This window comes from Sebastes fasciatus, chromosome 5 (genome assembly GCF_043250625.1).
Source record: "Sebastes fasciatus isolate fSebFas1 chromosome 5, fSebFas1.pri, whole genome shotgun sequence".
Classification (NCBI taxonomy): Eukaryota; Metazoa; Chordata; class Actinopteri; order Perciformes; family Sebastidae; genus Sebastes; species Sebastes fasciatus.
The window spans coordinates 27,935,728-27,958,215 of record NC_133799.1 but is presented as its reverse complement, the minus strand read 5'-3'; the positions used below and the strand labels follow the sequence as shown (position 1 = coordinate 27,958,215).

The 22,488-nt window shown below is 40.1% G+C and overlaps 1 protein-coding gene across 3 annotated transcripts in view; it reads right to left on the bottom strand.

Annotated features, from left to right (window-relative positions):
• The window catches only part of exoc2 (exocyst complex component 2), a 147,935-nt gene that overhangs the window by 89,281 nt on the left and 36,166 nt on the right, over positions 1-22,488 (bottom strand). For all 3 annotated transcript variants that reach the window (XM_074636243.1, XM_074636241.1, XM_074636242.1), the window contains exon 2: positions 15,445-15,498. The gene's annotated coding sequence lies outside the window, so the exon portion shown is untranslated. The remainder of the gene's footprint in view (positions 1-15,444; positions 15,499-22,488) is intronic.

Sequence of the window (22,488 nt, the reverse complement as noted above, 5' to 3'; positions counted from 1 at the left end):
TTGATAAGACCGTAGTGTCACTTCACAAAAAACACCCTGGAGTCTTAGCCTTATACTCTCAGACAGGATGTTTCATTACAAGCTGTGGTATGGCAGTTTATGTAAAAGGCCACATCCTGGTCTTAGTTGTGTTGCCGTGTGAAGTGGGTCACGTTTAGCAGTGTGTGGCATAACCAGCTATATGTTTTCCCCAGAGAGCTTTGATATCTATACGCAGACGAGTGAAGAAATCAAAGCCGAGGTCAAAAGTGAAAACTGAGAGTACAGTGAGTTCAGTTAATCCTTCTTGTTCTGCCAGATTGGGTTGCACCAGGTATTCATAAATCCATCATGTGTAACGTCCTTCCTGAGTTCTTTGTATCTACGAGCTACCTTCAAACTAGTGATTTACTGAATCAGGTTGTCGCCATAGACTGTATATAAGAAGTGAGCGTAGTCACCCATTGGTTTATGGACTGCCGTCTTGAATCCTTGAGTTTGGCATTTTGGCCGTCGACATCTTGGTTTTTTGCAACCAGAAGTGACACGAGAGGGTGGAGCTAAGTACAACCAAACGCTGACCAAGACATTTTTAGATAACCAAAAAAAGTTACAATTAACTTTCATGTACTGATAACAAACTGTGAAAGGGTTAACGTTGTAAGACAACACGGACAACTCTCAGACTGAACAACGCTGTGGTAGCGACCTGTCAATCACAAGGTAGCCACGCCCTAAAGCATACCCTACTTTATGGTCTATTTGACTCTAAATGGGACCATAATGAACTAAATGAACTTCATGCTGTATTGGAGAAGACTTGAAACTAGCGATTGACACCATAAACTCATGTTTACAATGTTTACTGAGGTAACAAATCAAGTGAGAAGTAGGCTCATTTTCTCATAGACTTCTATACAATCACACTTCTTTTTACAACCAGAGGAGTCGCCCCCTGCTGGCCATTAGAAAGAATGCAAGTTTAAGGCACTTCTGCGTTAGCGTCACTTTTCAAAACCAGCAGATGCCGCCTGGTTGCAGCATTGAAATAGAAGTCTGATTGTATAGAAGTCTATGAGAAAATGACCCTACTCCTCACTACATTTATTATCTCAGTAAACATGAGTTTTGATCAAGTCAGATATGTTGCCCATATTCTATATTACTTCTTTTATTCTTCACTCTGAACGGGTCATAGTGTTAATTAGCAAGCCTACGTTAGTTTTTTCAGTTGGTTCATTCAGCTACACCCATCATACCTGGCAGTTACTGGGTGTAAATATTAACCTCTTAAGACCCAGCCTTTTTAAAGAACAACACTTATCCTTATACCATCATTCAAAACATTGTTGATCATCTTTTTTACCCCAACCCTACCCCTAACCCGCAGGCAGGAAGGTGGGTTTTAAGTGGTTAAGTAACAACTAAGCTCTACATAAGAACTAGTTTATGTGGTGTAACCCATTTGATTTCAGAGATGCATAAATCTTCTCTTAGTAAAGTCTTTAGTTTGAACATACAAAGAGCTGGTGCAACTGACGGGAGAAAGAACAACACTCTCCACCTCTAGTTTGGCCTCTGACAGATGCAAAAGAAATACCCTGATCACTAAAGAGCTTCCTACTTTCCAAAAGCAAACCTGACATGGCAAAAAAAATAGAGCACATTACAGTGTTTTTTGTGTGTCTCCTCTTTTCCTCTGGGACCTACTACAGTAATGAGCCACACAGAGTGGGACGATGTGCCAAATGGGTGGCCTGGGGCAAGGAACACCAAGAAACCATCAAGTTTGGTGGTTTGAGTGCGAGCAGGGGGAGCGATTGGTTTGGTTTACATTGAAATTAAGGCAGAGAAATGAGAAACTGCTGTTTACATTTTAGGTGGACTGTTCTCTGTATTTCCATCCACACCCAGGGAAAACCTAAGTCAAGAAGTTATGAAAAATGCATCCTGTAATTGAACATGCAAAATGTGAAACAGAGCTTCGACTCGCTATAGTTTACAATTCAAAATGCAGGCATTATAGATTTGCTCAGGGTTATTATAGCATTCAGTCACCGGCGCATGTGGACTCTCTAAAAGGTTTTCTGCAACGTAACGTATATATACAGTAAATAAGTATAAATACAGTAATGAAACTTACTGTAGGACCATGGTTACCATGATTACACCACAGCAATGTTTAATGGGAAAGTATTTCTTTACCCTGTGAAAAAGGAATGTATTGAATGAACAGACACATTAAAGATGTTCTTACTTTAACAACTACGCTGCTAAATGTTTCAAGTTTTATCTATGTAATTACAAATCATGAATACTCCACAGGCTACTGTTGACCATTTTCAAACGCATAGAGATCCAGATTTTTTAATACATTTGTTCTATCCAGGGAAGAATTGCTTTCGTTTCCAAATGAAATGAAAATCAATTATCAGAATCTTACAGTAATACTTAAAGTAGATATCCATCACAGTGAAGGTCGAGTCTGTATTGTTTTCTTTCAAAGTTATTGTGATGTTGCACAATAATTAAACTGTAAATGCAAATCATTTTAAAAACGGGCACCGCAAATAATGCCTCTGACAAAAATTGCTGAATTTAATGTTCATGTAAATGTGATCGATTATACAACACAAACACGTTTCAAGAGATATTAATATGTATGGAAGTTAATGGCTGATTTAAATGAATGGCTAGCTTTAATGTAACATACAGATTATTTATATTAAATAGTGTAAAACATGCAACATTACTGGTATAGTATTTCAATCTAAATCGGTATACATTAATTTAGATCTTTTGCTTATCATTTTACGTTTAAAAATTAAAAAGTTGATCACGTTTTCTTAATTGTATCTTTCAGATCAAGGGGTCATATTGTCAGATTTAAGTAAAAATTTACATTTTGGACTCATTTTTTAATTTGCTACTGGACTGTTGAATAAAAAAATGAAAGAAAACTAGAGTAGTTTTATCTCTAATGATGTCATGGGTTGACTGAGGGCAAAGGAACTTAAGCCCCGGGTTGACTAAAGTCTGAAAGTCAGGTAGAAGATTGCAAAAACAAGTCCAAAATCTTGTCTCTGAAGAACAAAAGTTTTTGGATATTGAAATATTTTTTTCCCAATCCATTTGTTTAAAATGGAAAATTAGACTCATAAGCGTCATATGGACTGATTTGATGATTTGTAGGAGAACGGACGTCTAGATGATTAGGTTGAAACATTAACTGAAAATGTGTGGTTTAACTGAAAAGGCGTATGAATGACACGATAATGCGCAAGGCAAACCACGCAATAGGAACGCCATTCTTGCTTTAGGCGTGTCATTTATACGACATGTAGTCTTTAATGACTGCAATGTAAATGCATCCGCGTAAATATGCTACGCTCAGAGCTAGTGACGTAGAATGAAAAGTGAGAAAGACTGCTTATGGTGGGAGGGAGGGGAGATGGATAGGTCCAACAAACACAGGACTTCCAACCTGTAGACCTGTGTTCAAGACAGGTTATTTGTTTTATAAATTACGTTAGTGACATGTTTTTTAGTGACCCGTTTCCTGTACTTATGTTACGTTGTTTCCGTACTTATTTTACTCATACATACTTATTTTAAACCCAACCATGACATTTTCCTAAACCAATCTAAGTAGTTTTGTTGCCTAAACCTAAGTGAGTGGTACTGGTGCCTAAGCCTAACTGCGGACGTTACCGTAGTTTTGTAGTGGGACATACAAATGACACACGAAAAGGCTAAAATGCGTCCTCATGACAGGCGAAATGTCCTTGTAATGTTGTGCTATTTATACGCCTTCCCGTGAGACTATATCAAATAGCACTAGCTCTTCAAGTTTAAACAATGCCAATACCGTACATGTAACCATCCATCCATCAGCTATACTCGCTTCTCCTTTAGAGGGTCACGGGGGGGCTGGAGCTGAGAGGAAGGGTACACCCTGGACAGGTCGGCAGTCAGTTACAGGGGCTGACATACACAAACAGACAACCCTTCACACATTCACATCTGTGTGCAATTTAGAGTCGCCAATTCCCCTATCCTGCATGTCTTTTGACTGTGGGAGGAAGCTAGAGGACTTGGAGAGAACCCACGCTGGCACTGGGAGAGCATGCAAACTCCACTCTAGCAGGTTTGAACCCTAAACTTTCTTGTTGTGAGGCGACAGTGCTAACCACTGCACCACCGTGCCGTCCCATATGTGTCTCTTAACCTGCAAATCAGACCAGTGTTTACTAGGAAGCAACATGAGAGTTTGCCACGGTTTATTTTTGGGAACCAGCTCAGATTTAATGATCACCTTCAGCGTTGCTATAAGTATGAGTCGATGCCGTATATTCACACAGACCACATGAAAGAAGGACATAAACGCCCATTGTCCTGGCGTATTCCTCATAGGTGTGACTCGGTTTCTGTGACAAAATGACCCCCGGGGCATTGCATGCTCTCAAAAGGGATTCTTATGCAATGAAAGATCTCACCTTCTAGAAACTGTAAACCCTGTCATCTAATCACCAACAGCGGAACAAGGACAAAGACAAGTGATTTTGACTCATGTAATCTGCTGTTGTAGACGTTTTCTGTACATGTCAGTGTAGTGGTGAAACTGTCCCCTGAGGATTTCACTGTCAGTCATGTGCTCAGCTACAGTGGGAAAAAGCAAGTCAAGGGAAATGTGAGGGGGGACACAAGTATAGCACCTGTGAGTATAGCACCTATGTTTACTATAAATCTAATTTTGATATCGATATTATAGGGTTGACATTGGTGGGATGATGTCTGTGGGACAAAAATAAAAATATAGACTAATGCCAGCCTTAAGGCCTTTACACACCGGGGGTGTGACGAATAAACAACACGAAGATGCGAAATACTCGCCTGAGAATATTATATGTCTAGCGCTTTTATTGTGAAAGGTAACAATGGAAGTAGATCTGGTCTATGCTGCATTTGTCAAGGTTGAAAGGAGTAATTGTTTGCTGTCTTGGTTCGGACTACGGAGCATTCGTGTTGTTGTTATAGGCACAACTCAACACGATCCACACAACTTGATTGGTAATAAAAATTGACCTTGTTCTGGAAAAAAAAGTATGCCACTTTTTCGCCACGTAATATTCACATTATTGCGAATAGTGTATTGATTATACACTAAAGAAAACATTTGTATCAATATTATATTCCACTTCTGCTCATAGATCCCCCCCTAAATGCTACACACTGTTCCTTTAACAACAGTGTTAGCATAGCGATGTTTACTAAACAAAGCATTGATTATCTAGACTTGACTTCATATTTGTGTCTATTTAATATACAGCATCACATGGTGGCACAATAAGCAGCTGTTATATTTCTCAGAATGCCGCCGCTTTAACCAGAAATCTGTTTGAATAAGAAGTCGTGGGGCTTTCCTTGGAAACAGTGACACAAGCATACAAGTGTGCATGTACATGCATCTCGGATGACGTTGTCAAACTCTATCAAAGTGTTGAGTGTGCACCAAAAGATGGCACGCAAGTTTATTTATATATATCATTTGCCTACCTCTCTGTAATTCTTTTGTGTTTAACGTGATTGCGTATATGTGTATGTGTGTGTGTGAAAAACCAGGTATGCTCTGCCACCTCTAATTAACTTGGTGGAGAAGTGTATGACTCAGCAGCAGTTGACAGCATAATCACCCTGTGGCTCACCTGTTTATACGCGCAAACACACACACTCACGCATGCTTACACACTCGCATAGTCGTAGGCTGGCGAACCCTTTGTGAACCCCTGAGAGACTTCTCACTGTGCATCAGGGTGAAACTCTTCCGTGGCAAAACGCAACTATAAAACAGAGGCATGCCATAACCCATCGCTGAATGCCAGCCGAGGTGCATTCTCGCCAATGTGTGTTTGTCTGTCTGTCTGATGTAACCTGGCAGCTCAGGTGCAAACAGAGGGCAACGCGCTGTTTAGAGGTGGCAACCTGCAGCCACAGGCAAGCATGAAAATGAACGTTCAGGTAAATCAAGCAGCAGCTATTTACAGTAAGAGCAATAAAACATAAACAGACACAAACAATCACCATGGTTTAACACAAAGCAGGAAATTCATTTGAATTTCCGTCTATGTAGCTGATTCAACTGATCTGATTCTCAGTGTTTTAGTGCCTTTTAATGACTTTCCACTTTAGTCGTTAGTCAAGATTTGAGGAATGTCTCATGTCCTCTTTTGTATGTTGTGTTTTTGCCTTCTACATTAAACTACATTTCCCCTTGAGGGACAATAAAGATGAGCTGAACTGAACTGAACTTGGTAAAGATTCTAGAAACATTTTTGTGATATTTGTTAAAATTCTTGTTACATCCCGACAGCAATCACACATGCCTGTGTGCACTCTGCCCATGCACTCATTGACTTTTTCAATCCCGATACCGATAGCGATACATGGGCTATGGGTATGTACCGATACAGAGTGCCGATCCAATACCAGTGTTTAATTAATTGTCACAGAGGGTATCAGTGCATCCCTAATTGCGCATCACCAGAGTCTTCCACAAGCTGCTAACTTGACAGCTGTGAGTACTTACATGTTCGCCGTTCACATTCATAATGATATATTTACGTTCATAATGATAATCGTGGGGGAGTGGCTTTGGAGGGAGGCCTGAAGCGATAGGACTGTCTGTGATGCCGACTTGCCGACTTTCTCGCGAGATTTAGGGACTTTTGGAGCTAGTTAGCAGCTAGTGCTGCTAGCTACTTTCATTGGAAAAGAGTTGGCAACACTGGGTTAGTTTTTTCGGCTGGATCATTTTTAAAAGTCTAGTGCTAGTATCTCAAGATCGCCCACCCTGCCTTTAATTAGTGTAAATAAACCAATAAATAAGAGTGACCAGATAATCCGACAAAATGTATTTTAAAGTGAAACTGAAGGTGAATCTATTCAAAGTAGAGGTTGTCATGGGTCCACTTGGTTCCAAGTGTCTATAACCCCTGACCCAGGACCCAACTTAGGACAGGTCCAAAATGGGTCCCCTTATTATTCTCTTTTTTTGAAAATGAATGCATTTGGGGTTCTGGTAGGTTTTACATGGATCAATTTAGGACTAGGTCCTACATTTTGGACCAGTGTAGACCTCTAATCCAAAGTGTCACTATAATTATACTGTAAAACACACTGCTTTGTTACTCTGTAATTTAAAGTTGAACTCAGTGACATCTAATGGATGTTTACAAAGGAGAGTTTGGGTATTCCAAATAACTGGTTTAATGATAACACGGTTAAAGGAACTTGTTATAAACCTGTCTAACCACTTGTGTTGTTTGTCCCAGTAGACTCTGTTGTTGTTGTTGTTGTTGTTGTTCAGTATACATATATGTTCCCTGCAGTAAACCTATACATTTTGGTTGCAGCATGAGATTGAATGTCTATCTGAGACTGTGGCATGTCTACTATCACATCCATTTTTATAGTTAGAAAGAGAAGATAGCTGGTTAGTTCTGCTTGGCTCTGAAGTGGAAACCAAAGGCAACATTTTTGAGAATACAGATACTCATATGCACATACATATACAGTATGTACACAAATATACAGTATACATAAACACATATGTGCACACTATGCAAGCCAAAATCCGTCTCACAAAATATATATAGTTATACTAACTATTAGTGATAGCGATAATAACACGTTAATGTTAGCACGCACATTAATTTGTGATTAATTGTGATTAACTATGGACAGTCATGCAATTAATCGCAATTTAAATATTTGAATCGTTGACAGCCCTGCTAACTATATATAATTATACTACAACTGCGACTGTATCTAACGGTGCATGTGAAACGGTTACATCTGCATGTGCAAAATGACTACACTTCTATACTGTATGCACAGTACATATTCTCCCTTGTAAATACATTGTATCTTATGTGATATAAACAATGGATAGAAGTATTTAAATTGCAACTAACTCTATTAACTTTCCTTTTCCTCTCTTTCTTTTGCTTTTACATATTTACTTAAAAACATGTATGCAGGTATATATAGTATATAGGTATCTATATATGTGCTTATATTAAAGGGCATATACAGTATATAGGTATCTATATATGTGCTTATATTAAAGGGCATATACAGTATGTTTGTATATATTTTTTCCGATATATGTTTTAGGTTTTAATCTAAGTTATTGTGACTGTATATAAACAAGAAAGCAGGAAGAAGAAGCAGGAACTGTGGCGTAGAAAGTAAAAGTTGGCCCAGGTTCCTGCAGTCCACATGCAGGTAAATACCTGAATATGTCAGACAAATCTCAGGGAAGTTCAAAAGGTCTTTGTTTGTCTGTTGTTTGACAAGCAGAAATAACACACAGCAACACTGACATTACAACAGACAGGTGGATCAGACTAAAATATTCCAAACGCAGTTCATGACCTCCACTGGCAAGCTGCAACAATCACAGGCTCATCATACTTTACCCTGCATCCTTTACCCTGACCTCTGAAAAATAACAAGTTATCATGTGCCAGGAAGCACCATCAGCTCTGCCAAGCTCTGGTGAAAGTTGTGAATTTAAAGAGATGCAGGTGGTGGCACAAAAGATCTTAAAAGCTGTGTGAGCAGAGATGTGGAGGAGTGGAAAGTTTGCCACACTTGTTTGTAAAAATCTTCCACTAATCCCATCAGAAGAAGAAGAAAAGGCTCTGGTTGGTGTAATCTGTTGATAAGTGATCAGGCCTTGTTTACCACAACGTTGATTAGTGTATGAAGTACTGCAAAAAAATACAAAAAAAATTAAAAAGAAGATTAATAAATACAGAGACAACTTCTAAAGTGAAAGGGAGGAACAATTTCCAGTAAACAATTTCACTTTTCAGTTTGGTTGAGAGAGAGGTGAGAAGTTTCTTAGAAGTCCATTACATTTCAACAATTACAATATGTACAGTAGGGGTGGGAAAAAAATCCATTCACCTATGTATCGCAATTTATTTTTTTATGATTTTGAAATCAATTTTTTAATGCCAGAATCAATATATTTGCTTCATTTAAGTACATGCTGAGGCAAAAGGATATGACCTGCACCCTCACATGTTAAATCTAAAGTGGTAAACACTACACATACAGTAAAGTATGGAAACACTTTGGGTTTCACACATTGCCAGAAAAAGCAGAGCTAGACATCATGGCTAAAGCTGCATGCTAACTCTGTCATGGACAGGAAACGTTATCGTATTGTGGTAACGTGCGGTCAAGCCGGCCGTCACTCTCATATTCGTGGTCAAATCAGCCAACGCTACAACTGTAGAGCACCCATATACTGACATTTCTGTTAAATGCATTCAAACGGCCCCGATGGAGCTGACCATGGACGTATAAAGAGAACAGAGCCGATGGGAGAGCTAGCGATGGACTTGGCGAAATTAGTGCAAGTATACATGTGTGACTACGTCCATTTTTCAAAATAAGGTGCTAACAAAGGGAACTATATACAAAATACATATATGGAAATAACAATAAATATTGATTGGATTATATTAACCAGAAGTGTAAAACATTACATGTTCCTTATAAATTAAAAAAAAAATACTATTAAATCCTGAGGGAAATGTCTTTATTCTTTGATATTTGGATTGTTGGAAAAAAATGAATAAATAATTCCTGACAATGACTGATATATTTGACTTCAGGACATCTCTGACTACATATACGTATGCTGAAAGTCAATTATTCTTACTGTATTAATTAAGATATGTTCCAAAGTAAAAGTCCCTTGAATTGTATGATTCAACTTTTTCCCATGGTCTAGTTAGAAAAGTTAACAAAAATGCAATAAATCGTAATATCGAATCGCAATACATATCAAATCGACACCCAAGTATTGTGATAGTATCAAATTGGGAAATAGGTGAATCGTCCCAGACCTAATGTACAGTAGCAGATGTTAAATACATGTTAAAGGATAAGCAAGGCAATACTTATATGCAAATCTCTGTTTTGTTCTACTTTTTGTTGACACTGACTGCTTTCAGTACTATACCAGAATGTCAGTCTTATAGCTGAATGCTGTTGTGTATCGCACAGAGCTGTTTAGATTCCCACTTCAACAGTATGCAAAGGTTTACTGGAAAAAGTCAATACTGTAGGCTACAAGACTGTATACACAGAAACAGGATATGTATATTTGTGAGTAAATGCATTTGTGTACTAATGTCTTGCATGTATCGTATTCTTCAACACTTCTAAACATTCTTTCATCTCAATCCAATAGAGCACCATTGGGATGTGGTGGAACGGGAAATTCACAGACGACAAATCTGCAGAGATGCGTAATTCTATCATGACAAAATGGACCAAAATCTCTGAGGAATCTTTCCAGCACCTTGTTGAATCTATGCCACAAAAAATTAAGGCAGTTCTGAAGACAAAATTTGTCCAACCTCGGTACTAGAAAGGTGTACCTAATAAAGTGGCAGGTTGTAACCTGGATGTCTAAAAATGTTTGTCTAAAAAATTCTGTTTTTTTGTGCTCAACCAACACTCATGTTGATCATGTGCAAGTATGAAAACTTGACTGAAGTCCATGACTCAAATAAGCACAAACTCACACTGTTAATGTGTCAGCTGCTTTCCACGGGTGTGCTATACAAACATCACAGTGGTTTAATCCTCCCACGCGCTGTGACCAGGAGAGACTTCGGGAGATAAATGAACGGACAATCTGCAGGCGTTTATCAGATACAATCAGATGTAAGCAATGTGTAATAGACTGTAATGAATCAAACTAAAATCAAATTGACCGCAGGGCTTGCACTGATCGGCCCTCGCAACAATGAAACCTGTTTGTTTTAGTGTAATGTGGGAGGCGATAACTCCAGGGCTGCTGCCTTGGAAACAAAATAATTTAAACTCTGTGTTGTGCAACGCCCTGACTCTGCATCTGTGATGACAAACCGAGTGATCACCTTTATGCCAAAACCATCAAACAGTTTTACGACTAAAAAACGGAGCTGGGATGGCAACGAGAACCTGCTTATGCACACAGAAACTCTGCACAAATACACCTGGAACACGCCCAGTATACATGGCAACTGGGACCGACAACCACTTAAAACACAACCACAGAAAAGAGGTGCTGGGATTCACTACACCCCGGTCAAGTCTGTCGACAATAACTGAACAGCAAAACATGAACCCGCAATGTTAGTCTCTTTGATGTTCCCCGGCTCTTTTCCCCCCCGTCTTCTTTTTTTTAATCTTTCCTTCAATAGAGGGGAGTCTGAAAGGCAGAGTAGAGATGTTTAAGAACACGGTTTGCGGCGGTTAAAACCCGCAGATAACAATAAGCGTTTTACACTGAGCAGGAATTCAAAGAACTTGAGGAGAGAAACACAGAGACAATACTTGGCTGTGAAAGAGTGACGATCGCTCTAACATGCTAAATCTCTGCCTTTGTGCCCCGAAGCTTTGATCCCAAACTTCCAGCGGGCCTCTTGTTGAGTCTGTTTGCTCTTATTCAGATATATTAAGACTTGCCATTATGTGCAGACTTCAGAAACAGCCTGTGGTATTTGCTCAAAGATTAGTTTACTTAAAAGCCCTAAAAAAAAGGTCCCGAAATCAGAGGGGAAAACCTTCCATTGACAGAGATGAGAGGTAATCTGTGCCCATTTCAAGGCTCTTTTAGTGTGTGTGTGTGTGTGTGTGTGTGTGTGTGTACAGATCGTGTGTGTGGCTGTTTTTGTGTGTTTCGTTTGCTGTTAGATAAATATGTATTGAAAGTGTTGGGCTTAAAAGAACAAGCGAAAGGAGCATAAACTTCTTCTTTCATACTCCACAGTTGAAGACACTGTTTACTGAGACACACAGAGGTTAGAGCGCCAAACAACCTCTGAGGAGCTGACGCAGACCTGTCAAGCTTGTGTGTGTGTGTGTGTGTGTGTGTGCTTTTAAGGGCACGTATCTGAGTGCTTGTTTGGGTGATTTGTGTGTTGATTTGTGTGTTTGAATGTTGCCTACTGCCGTACATCCAGTGAGCAGTCAAGGTTCATTGGGTCACTGTGGTTCCCCGAGGAACTGACTGTGCCGGCGGCCGGTCGGGCCAACGAACACCACTGACCTTTGACCTTAACCCTTGTCCCACGACTGACCCTGCCAGATGATTGACTGCAGCCTGGGAGGTAACTGAGGCGCCCATGAGCTTCGACAGTGTCAACAGATGACCTCAAAAATATCAGTGTTCACGCCGAGCTTGAAGGACGGTGACGCAACAGGAATCACGTTCATGTTGGGCGATTCTGCTTGATTTCTTATGTACAAGGCCAATGTTCATGAGGGAAGTAGTGTGCCATATATTTAATGTGGTAAAGGTTATGAATGTGTAGGTCAGGGTAATGGATGGGCTTGTAACTTGTAAGTTTGGCGGCGGTGACTAGGATTTGGGTTTCAGACCAATAAATAAAGTAGTTGTTTCTTAAAACCATGACCGGGATCTTTCATTTACTTTAGCCAAGTGTTTTAGTTGCTTCACCTTAAAGCTTCACTAGTCAATACGATGAATTAAATGACTATGTTTAATAAAAGTGGTCACTCGCAGAGGATTATACCTCTTTCACACCAACAATGACCAGGGTTACCTGACCCATGTTCAACCCTTCTTTAGTCAATAGACACGGGTTAATCCCTGGTCATGACAATTCAGGTACGACCTGGGTCAAAACCCGGGAGCAATGCATGCTAATTGCCTCAGGTGCTGGAAATAGGCGGGGGAAATAGTTGACTAAATTCTTAGTCAACTAACACTCATACGATTTTGTCGACTAATCGATTAGTTGATTTAAACAACGGATCTGTGAAACTTAGTTTCTCGACAAAGAATCATACAAAAGCACTATTTTAAATCTCGATGTACTCCGTTTCTTTGAAATAAGTAATTCAGCATGAAAAATGACTAATCGACTAAAGAAATCTTTGTCAACTACGACCAATATGACCGCTCTTAGTCGACTAATCGACTAAGAGCGGGCAGCCCTAGATTCATACTTTAACCATAACATATTCATAGTTTACATTCTCGGTTATTGTTCTGTTCTTGGCTCTGTTCTTCTGGACTTTTCTGGATCATCCAATATCAACACAATGTTTTGATAGGTTGTGACACACACACACAAACAGATCTTAAATTAGACAAGACGCATGACGCATCTGTGTGGTATGAAAATCATTATGAAAACAAAGACAGGTGATGGGAGTGTGTTGTGTGGTGAAGTATGTGTTAAAATATCATTCCAAACTAATGTGTCTTTGTGGATTTGAGCAACTGATTGAGCAACATGGGTGTGCTGAATGTTTGTGTTTGACGGTTTGCATATGAAAAGTCATCAAAGATGATGGGAATTAGTCAAAGCACTTATGGGCATTGAAACACCCTGTAAACACAACATCTGACATATTATCACCTTTTAATACACAGCTTTGTTGAATACTCGATTCTGATTGGTCAATTACCGCATTCGGGGTCCACCCCGACACAAAGTGGCATATTGCCCTGTTGGGGTTTATTTCACAACGATGATCTGCTCACTGTACATTATCTCTTACATAAAGTTGATATGGCTATGGTTGGTATGGATATAAATCTAGTTATCAAACGGTTGCTTTACACATCCAGCAGACACTTACAGAACCAATATCATCAATCATTTGGGGTTGCAGCTTTAATTAGTCCTCCTCATGAACTTATGCAATGGACAAATGGAGTCCATTGGATACCATCAGTAGGCCTACCTGTCCCACATTTCCTGGCAATCAAGGCAAAAAACAATTGTAGTCCAAATAAGTTCCTCAAGACATACAGTATTCAGTATATTATAATATTATACAAGGCTTTTAAGTCAAATGGTGCATTGAACTTTGCTTTGCAAAATCAAATTCCATCGTATTTGGTTGGTACACAAGGTCAGATCTTTTTTTCAAACATTCATAGTCCAAATATATAAAAGAAAAAAGACAATATTTTAACCTGCTGTCACTTCCAATTTGATCTTAATAAGGAGACTAACACTAGACAACAAGTACATCGAGATTATGGATGTTTACTTAGGCTGTTAAAAGGTTGTTTATATCAGTGATTGCTTGTGTACAGAGCTGTAAAACAGGCCAACACATGGAATTATGATTAAATGAGAAACCTACTCTGTTTTCACAACAACTAAAACTCTTCACTTATATAAGTAAATAGAACTTAAAGAACTTGTCACTGGACAAATGATGTTATTTCTAAGACATTTTTGGGTTACAGGGCGCTCAGCGGTGACTCAGTGTTGACAGCTGTCGTTGTCCAAACTTTACTAGCAATCATCAGTTTAAATGTCCCAGTGAGGCTAATCTTCTGTCATAATTAGCATGACAGTAACATTGCTCTCCTAACTGCTCTCAGACTGACTACTGACCTCTGACCTGAAGATGACCTGTGATGACCCCTGACTGATGTGCTTGTTTGCTCTGTAAGGCCCACGACATTCTGTCGACTGGTTAAGATGACCAGAAGGGGAAAGAGAAAACCAAGAAGGGAGGAACGTCAGAAGAAAAAGAGTGACAGACAATGTTAAGATGAGGAAAAACTGTGTAAATGGTTGTTGAGGCTTTGGGCCAAGGCTAGATAATGGTTTGTCGCTCATATGTCTTTAAATAGAGACACTTTATTTTAGTAAAAACACAGGTGAACATTTTAACCCCGCTTAACACCCGCTTTGTAGCTGTCGACATGGGAACTGACAAAAAGAATCAGACAGACATCTGTTATAGCTAACTAGCTAGCCTACAAAAAAAGTCAAGACACTGCATGTCTTTGGTATTGTTTCAGCGAAACGTTCAAATGACGGTCCCACAGGAGTTCCATACAGTGTTTTATAGGAACAACGGGGTCCTGAAGAAGCCAATATGTGTCACAAATGTTGATTTACAGAAATAAAAATAAAAAGGTTGGTAGGTTTCCCTGTTATTTTCTATGTGTAATACAAAGTGCCACACCTTGGCACTATCTCAACTTACTCATCTCTCTCTCTCTAAACTCTGGTCAGGTTGTAGTGACAACATTAAAGTCCATTTAGTGTGTCTTCCAGTGTTTGGTGTTGATACAACCTGAGCAGGGTTTGAGCTGCAGGGAGCTGAGGGTCTGAGGTTTGACCTCATGTAACTCATATCTAACTCTACATAGATGCCAAGACCATAAACACTGTCAAAAAAAGTGGTAGGAAGGGAGTACGTATTTGTTCAGATAAATAGGCTACGTTTTAAACACATAACAGGCCCACTTCAGACCAGATGCATACTTTACCTTTTGATCCACAGTAAAGCTTTCTGATAAGATACGGTATAAATCTGTACCAGATTTCATCTTAACTAAAGGTACAGTTGTTAAAATACCTCAGGGAAACTGGATGGGGCAGAAAGAAAAACACTCACCACCACTGCAGAGACCAGGGTTCACTTCCCAGCAGAGTTGCTTCCGGTTTGATCCTATTGAACAGAATAAGAAGTGGGAAGACAGTGAGGGATCATCACTTGTGACTACAGTGCTCGGGACTAAAATCAAGTTGGAATTTAATAGAACAAACATGTTGAATTTGTAACCCATTTAGCATAATCCTAAATTACATATTTACCACCTGTGGTGCCTCCACTGCTTGACTAACATATGACTCCTTGGATGTTGTCGTGGTAACAGTAGTGTAAAGCTGCCTTCACTCACTGCGAGGAAGGGCACAGAGATGTGCAGAGGCAGCAGGTATAAATATCTCCCAAAAAGAGCGCAAGGAACTAGGGCTGACCCGAATGCTTCGAAGCTTCGACCGTTGCCATGGTATTCAACCTCCAAATCACTATTCAAATGCTTTGTTGTTGTTGTTTTTTTAAAATATATATATACATATATATATTTATACAATAAATAAATAATGTAGATTAGGCAGTACAAGTTGACAGCCTGAATCTTATATATCATTTTGCCATCTATGGTGTAGAGTAGTGGCTCCTAAACATTTTTAAATCATGCCCCCCCCGAAGTGTCCACCCTAGTCTACACCCCACTACACAAAAACTGTGAATTAGCAGCATCAAGGACTGCAGAGCAGGGGGACACTATCTATCCAAATTCGGGAGAAAAATTGTCAAATTGATTGAAAACTTGATTTTTTAAATATTTTATAATGCAATGTTCTGTCTAAAGGTACATTTTGCTTACCTTGGAGCATAAAACTGAACGTATACAAGTCCCTAAATGAACATACAAGAAAGACTATGTTGACCTAGTTGTACTCTTCAATGTAGAATACTTTTTTCATGTGTAAGTTCACCGGCTAAACTCAGGCCCTGGAATTCTCTGGGTATGTGCGCATGAGCACCAGCGGGAGTGTCCGTGTGTGCAAAGTGCAAACTAGAAGATAAGCGACCCAGTTGGAAGCCGAGCCAGGGCTCCATCCTGTGATGTAACAGCTAATGACAGTAAATGAGTTGAGTTCTTTGCTCGGGCAGATCAGTGGCTCCCAGAGGAAAAGAGCCCGCGGTTCACTCTAAGTGCTGTGTTGTTATTTCTGAAGTGAATGGAGTTTGTTATCACAGCTTGGCCCCCCCTCGCTCCCCTCCTCCGTCACTCTGCAGAGCGACGGAGCAAAACCCCTGCTGCGTTTCTCATGCTAGACACCACAGGACTGCACACACACACACACACACACACTTATATAAAGGGTAAAAGCATGCATGCGCATTTTTGTAGCAGTATATGGAAGCATGTAGAAAAGTAACTGAAGGTAAAGGAGATGGCGTGCGACTCGCCTGCTACCGCCATGACTCTGCTTACATGTTACTTATCTTATCTGCTTATCACGTTGGCAGACAATAAAACACACACACACACATGCACACAAACTCTTTTTGGTATGTACCAAAGTAACCAGTATTTTGGCAGGTGTTCCCCAGTTTCCTTAATCAGGATAAGATAATCTTCCCTTTGAGTACACAAACACACACACACACACACACACACACACACACACACACACACTAGAGGCAAAAAGTAGCCAAATACATTTACTCAAGTACTTTCCTTAAGTACAACTTGCAATGTACTTGCACACAGATACAGGTACTTTCCTTGAATATTTCCAATTCAAGCAACTTTCTATTTTTTTCCCACTACACTTATGTGACAACTGTAGTTACTAATCACTTTGCAGATTAAGATTTTATATATAAAACTGATGAAATGTTGAATTCCTATGTTAACACATCTCAGTCTGAGTTCTAAGTCATACTTTTAGTACCTAAAGAGAGGAGACAGACGCTAGCTGAAGCATGGCCAACCCTCGGTATACCTGGCTGGCAGTGAAACATACTCTGCCCTAAAAGAAAACAATAACATGAACCAGCGGAGCAGGTGAGTCTTTCTGTCATGCGTCACTCTGCTTCGCTCTTCAGAGCTGCAGCATCTGACGTGGGTCGTCGGCCGATGGAACGTAGGAATGTCTGGCTCGGGGGACCCGCCCGGAACCCGCATACGTCACCTGCTGGTGTTAATAGTGATGCGTGGGTTTGTGTGGGAACATGGAAACTGTAGTGGGGAATAAGGTCTATTGTCTGGCCAAGTATGAAACACCAGATTAGACTATTGGAGGGAACACACTGTACAACCACACTGAAGTGGTGTAACTGCAGTATGGAAGATACGTGACAAATAAACCAACGTTGACTTCTGGTTTCACACGGGATACGAACAGCGTTCTCCTGGGCAAATGTCTGGTGTTTTTCGACCGTTATCAGCTGTAACTGCCGTATGAGAGCAGTGAAGAGCAGGGGCCGTCAGTGGGGCATGCTCACATGCACTAAAAGCATGTGCGGCCGGCCCAGCTATGTTAACAAAGCACGGAGAAACTCGGATTACAACACACACACACACAGAGGAAGAGTGGCTTCATTCTCTGCTCAGGTAGACATTACTCCTCTATATCTTTATGTAACAAATAGTTGTTTGCTGCTTTATCAATGCTCTGGATGTCAAATTTAGCATCTTTAAAGAAAATACGATGTTAAGACCCCAAGTTGGCACTCAGCATCTCTGTTCTACATGCAGCTGTTGTAGCAAAACTAATTATACAGTCGTGACGTGTTGTTTTTGCTCCAGAAATATCTAAGATTCCATGTGCAGATCAATCTTCAGCAGAGCTCTTGAGTGAAAAGCTCAAGGATATTTGCCCTTTAGGGAAAATTTAGTGCAAATACCTGAAGGATTAGACACAAAGAGACAGGGTACAACGATGTGGAGTATGCACCTGGCCTAGGCCATGTGGACGAGCCCAGCATGATCACACCTGGGAGACAGGCTCAGGTGAGTCTGGAGAGCCTGTCAATCACAGTCCTGGTGGCCCCGCGGCAGGCTGCCACTTCAAATTTACTGCCCCGTTTGGGTTTAAACCTGAGCTCCTGTTCGGAGATCTGTCCTATATAAACATGCAACCACATATTCTACACTCTTGCGTGTGTGCGCAACCAGATTTACAAGACACGAACAGATTATCTTGGATGTTTATACAGAATGACTCAAGCACAGATCTGATAAGGCTTATCTGATCCGAGAGCTGCAGCTCATTTAATCAAGTGTAAGAAATTCTCACGCACCTGTGTGCTGCTCAGAGAATGTGTTTTTTTTTTTTTTTACTACAGCCAGAAAAATGACTGCAACATGTTTATGACTGTGTAAAAACGACGTTGGAAGTCTGTTTCAACAGCACATTACTTCACCTGCAGGTTTTTGTCCGACACGGGGTTGTAGTAGCTCTTACATGTTTGTTCCTACAAACCACTTTCAGTTTACATGGAAACATTCATAGTAATAGTCATTAGTCAATTACAAATATAAAGTTAAGCTGTTTTATAATGACAAAGGATGATAAGATTATGATGGCATGCTGTGAGGTCTCAGCGCATCCTGCTGAACCAGTTAGTTAATCTCATGGGTTTACTTCCTGGATTAAAACGCAAATCTCAACAGTTTTACCTGTGTCGTTTTTATATAGTTATGTGATGGCAAACACCAAAAGCATTTCCAGCGTGAAAATTCAGTGCAATTCAGTACGCTGAAACAGTATGTGAGATTTTTTTGTATTTTAGTCCAAAACCTTAGTATGAAACCAATAGTACGTGAATTGCATACTATTTCCGGTGAAATATTACAGTATGCAAACGCTGGACACTACGGTGCGGTATAAATATCCCACAATGCAATGCAGTAATGACAAATTTTCCTGTAAATTACCAAGGTGTTTTGATATATGTGTATTAGTTTATTGTGGCATATGTATTGTGTGATGTTTACTTTATTCTATTTCCATATTTGTAGTGTATTGTGGTTTTGTGATATACAAAAGCTGGATATTTTAATTACACTGTACATGTAAAAGCCCAACTAGGGACACGAGTTGAAAATTAGCAATAGCTATAAACTCTCTGTGCAGCACATCAGCTACATGCTCTTTATTGTAACTATGTTAAAATGCATCGTCCTTACCAAAATTAAAAAAAATAAAAAACATTAATTACAGAGGTTAGCGGACAGCTCTTTAACATCAATAACGCTTCAATTGAACTGTAAGTATAAAATTGCACCTTGCTAGGCGTAATATCTATTTTTCAATTAGTTCAGATTTTGATTCTCACAAATCATCGTTTTGGTCACATGAAGTCGGCATGGGTTACCATGGTTACACGTCTCCAACTGGCTAGGAGGCTCTCTGGAAGTGTCGACGTAAAGATACATACTACTGTTTATTCACACAAAAGTATGTTGAACAATAGTACACATGTTGGGTATGTAGAGCAGAGTATGCAATTTGGATGCAGTTTTTTCAGTTCCATTGTGGGAATTTTTGATGGCAGTATTAGTACGTGAACTTGACACTTTGTGCACACTGAAATTAAACAACAAAAAGTAAATATCATCCACAAAGTATTTGATACTTTGTGGAGTTAAGTCCTTGACTACTTTAAGTAGGACAAATTTACTATGAATTCTGGGTAAATTAAGACATTTTTTAAACTAAAACATAGCTGACCAAAGCAACTGCTTTAAGATGAAAACTTGTACAAGAAACAGACACAAGGATAATTCACTTGTTAGAGATGGTGCGGTTGACAGGTTGTCATTTCACATATGTAAGCTGATGCAAACCTTCTAAAATTCACTCTAGATAAATTTAAGAGGACACTTACTGGCCACCGTACATGAGACTAGTCCTGAGTAATACTAAGTGTACTTAATACTCTATGGACCAGTCGAACATATCTTTGTGACAGTACAGTATTTCCGTGTTTGTCAGGTTTAACAGAAGACTCATGATTGATACATACACATCCAGGAAGCCCACACTGCACCAATGGGCCCCGTGGTAAGGTATCTTTATGTTGCTCTCATGATTACGAGGATGTGCAGACGGCATTAGAAATGAGATGTTAAGATTAGATATGCAAGCACATGTTTAGTATTTAGTCATTCTAGACATGTGTATACCACATGAGCACCTAAAACACAGTAGCACTCTTGTTCCAGTTGTTAGTTCAAGACATGAAAAGGCGAACAAAGAGCAGAAACTTCACTTGATGTTTCTGTCATACCAAAACTTAATTTGAAGATCAAAAGAACAAAAATCTAGTTGTCTCTGTTCTTTGAAGTATTAAGACCTCTCAGGGAGTTTGATGTACTCTTTAAAAAGGCACACGATGTAGAAAACAGCTTCTTTAAAGCTTAGCGACACTATCTGATTGATTGTTTTGTGGACTGTGTTGTCGTGCTATGCGACGCAGCGTGCGTTAGCTGCTCGTCTCAGTCAGATCACATCTACGGCCCGCCTCTGTGACATCACACACCCCGTTGAGCGTGCCAACACTCTGAACTGACAGAAAATGCCCGCATACGCTGGCACGTTATTGTTGCATGCGTGATAATGTGGCTGCAGCAGAAACAGAGCGGTGATGATGGGACTGATAGGCAGCAGCATGCCACTGGCGGAGCCGCTCCACTGAGTGTGCAGAGGAGGTGAGAAGGAGAAATGTGACAAGATTCTTGTTACATCTCTGTTTCTGATTACTGGTAAAGCACATGGTTCAGAGGAAACCATTTCACCCACAGAAAAAATGCAGCAAGTTAACATGTAGCTCAATCAGACATACAGGCCTCCATCACCAAATCAGAGAACAGAATGATGTTCAGCAGGTGAGGCACTGAGTACACCTCATACAATTAATCTGGGATTTGGGATCTATTCCTAGGAAACAACTTTTAAATCCAGTGGAAACTTTCAACCCAGCACTATACTAAGGTAGTATGCATGGACGGACAGACAACCCGAAAACATAATGCCTCTGCGCCGGCGATCCATACAACATATATGAGTGGCTACTACAGTTCCACACTTAAAGTATGGTTAAGATTAGGGAAAGACCACGGCTATGGAAAGGGTTAAAGGAAACGTGGCAAATGTTTGAGAAAGATCTTGGTTACGTTAGTGCGACTTGACTAAACAGCACAAAACATGCAAACAAGCAGATGTTACATTCTGTTACCACCGTCTGCTGAGTCACTGTCAACTCCAGTACATCCACAACTCCGCTGCTCATCTGCTCACCCATTCCAGCTACCCTGAGCCTTGTCCTTTCAGAATCTCCATTGGCTCCCTGTTACACAACGGATCCAATTCAAAGTCCTTCTCCTCACTCACAAAACCCTCCATAACCAGGCCCCCTCACCGACCTGCTCCATAACCTCACTCTTTCCCGCAGCCTCCGTTCCTCTGATGCCAACCTCCTGTCTCCACAACCCAGGACCAAGCAGCGGACAAATCAAAACTCACCTCTTCAGAACAGCTTTTAATGTCTGATTAATGATGCGTGTTGTAAATTCTTAGTGTGTTGTTTTATATGATAACTTTAACTTGTGAAAAGTGTCTTTGAAAATGTATTATTTTTAAGATTACTTTTTAGGGCTTTTATGCCTTTTTAATGATGATTGATAGTTATGAAAGGGGATATAGAGGGGGGGTGACATGCAGCAAAGGGCCACAGGTTGGATAGGAACCCTGGGCCGCTGCGGTAAGGACTCAGCCTTGGTACATGGAGCGCCCGCTCTACCAGGTAGGCTACCACAGCGCCCCAAATGTAATATTATTATTATAACTGATGTCAACCTAAAAAGTTATCACCAGCTTTCACCTTGTGTGTGTCATCATGGTCCTGGAGACACCTACTGTAGCGGGAACTACCACAGAAATGGTTTTGGGTACTTTGCCAGGTGTTTATATGTATGTCTGTTGACGGATTTTGTCATGGCGATAGCATCACAACCATACAAGATGCAGTCACAAAACTTTATAGATGTGTAGTTGATATCAAAATGAAGGCCTAATCTCTTGTACTTCTGTTTGCATGCTCGCTTGCCTCGAATTCGGCCCCTTGATGGACCAA